Here is an 874-nt window from a genome sequence, read left to right on the forward strand (position 1 = left end):
AACCATCCTGTGCCTATTTTCTTTTTTTTTTTTTTTTTTTTTTTAAATCCAATTGATGGTTTTATTCCTCTTCCTGGCAAAACCTCTTCACATGATTAAGAACAGTATTAGCACCAGGGAACATTTTAGAGAATTCTTTTGTTAAATCACCACCATCCCTTCCAGACTGCGATTCTCAGCAGACGAGTATTTTATTGCAGGAATGTCTCTGTGTTTGCACTCTAATGGTCCATCCACTCCCCCATTCCCGCCCCTCTGTCCCCCACGCTCCCTCTGTCTCCCACATGCACACACATGCACACACTTTGCTCACACTGCCAGCATGTGCTGCTATTCCTACCCCTGTTCACAAGCCACTATAGGACATGTCGAACAGGTGAAACAGAGACACATAAGTGCCATAAGCCCCTGCTCTCACTCTGGCTTCTATTTGAATTTATTTTTTTTCCTATTTTTTGCAAATCTTTGACAAATTTATTTCTTCTGTCGGCGTTTCTGTCAAGGCAGTCACCCGCCATGGCACAAAAATAAGTGCTGGGAGAAACATCCACGGTTAAGAACAGACCTTAAGATGGATTTGTGTACAGTTCCTCCTGTTTTGACTCGCAGATTCGTCCATTAAGGATGGCAAGTGCCAAAAACATGGAAAGTTCATCAGCAGCCAGCAGCGACTGGTTCCCAAACTTTTTATTTAGAGAGATCGCTCACAGAGATGGCTGATAAATTTAGCTGCATGCCTCTAAGTCTCTCTCTAAATTTACATGCTTAAGTCATCTTTCTTTTCTGTTTGATTCAAGCATAATTGAGCAAGTGACCATTAGAACGTGGTCATATAAGATATGAGGTGACACTTTAAATCTTAAGGGTCACCAGA

The sequence above is a fragment of the Corvus brachyrhynchos genome, unplaced genomic scaffold, assembly GCF_000691975.1.
Source record: "Corvus brachyrhynchos isolate BGI_N302 unplaced genomic scaffold, ASM69197v1 scaffold317, whole genome shotgun sequence".
Lineage (NCBI taxonomy): Eukaryota > Metazoa > Chordata > Aves > Passeriformes > Corvidae > Corvus > Corvus brachyrhynchos.